Genomic DNA, 1,147 nt, shown 5'->3' with positions numbered 1-1,147 from the left:
AACGGCCATGGCTGGCCGGAGAAAGGTCAGGGATGAACCGAGAAAAGCCATGAACAACAGTCGAGCAAGGACTGGACCAGATTCCTTCTAGGACTAGCCATGAAACCACAGAAACAAATACCCAAGAGTCATGGGAGGCCACCACACATCTCCAATGGCCATGGGAGGCCATGGATTAGGCAGGGTTTAAGGTGGATTAGGGTGTAGTTTGATGGCGGCGGCTAGGGTTCGTGCTAGATTCAGAGAGAGTTAAGAGAGAAGAGGGATTCAAAGGAGGCGGTTGGTGAGAAATGAAGTAGGGTAAGGGATCGTTTGGGATTAAAAAGGAAAGGGCGTATAGGAGCCGTTGATCTAAATGATCAACGACTAGGATTAAAGGGGTTAGGTGGGGAGTCCCGGTTGGGTCGTTTAATGGGTTAGGGGTCGGGTTTAAACGAAATTGGACGGGGGGAAATTGGGTCTGATTTGGGGTTCCATTTTAGGCTACAATTGAAATAAAATTGGGCTATCATTTGAATAGCCATTTTTTCCCTTTTAAAATTATAAAAATAGTAAATTAATTTCTGGAACCAANAGTGCGAATGTAGGTCGAGTCGTTCAGCCATGCAATGTGGCGATCTTTCAGCCGTGCAATGTGGTGATCTTTCAGCCGTGCAATGTGGATGGAGACAGGGTTTAGTCTCGGAAGGCAGAATGGTAGCCTTATGCAAGTTGGAAGGCAGAATGGTAGCCTTATGCAAGAAAATAAAATAGCAAATGACAGTTGAGTTTCTTAGCTGATAGCAGATTGTGGCGTGGTGATTACTGGGAGCATTGTGATATACGGGACATCACTGGTGTGCGGGTAGCAAATGTTGGCAAGTGTAACGTTTAAGAGAGTCGTATTGTTGAACAATGTTTGCTCCATGAGTGTGCACTATGTTTTATTGATGTCGCAATCCTTGTGCGTGCGTCCAAAGAAAAATCGTGAGTTTTGTAAAAGGGGGGAAAGGTTAGTTCGTATCCCCACTGGCTTTGCTTGACTTGTTCTGCTTTGATCTGGTGATACCATTTGTATCATTGGGGTAGCGTTGCTAAACAAAGCAGTTTCGATAATAAACATGCATGATTTTGTAAAAGTATAACATAAATGTATGATAAAATAGTT

Source organism: Nicotiana attenuata, unplaced genomic scaffold (genome assembly GCF_001879085.1).
Source record: "Nicotiana attenuata strain UT unplaced genomic scaffold, NIATTr2, whole genome shotgun sequence".
Lineage (NCBI taxonomy): Eukaryota > Viridiplantae > Streptophyta > Magnoliopsida > Solanales > Solanaceae > Nicotiana > Nicotiana attenuata.
Note: the sequence above shows the minus strand (reverse complement) of the source record.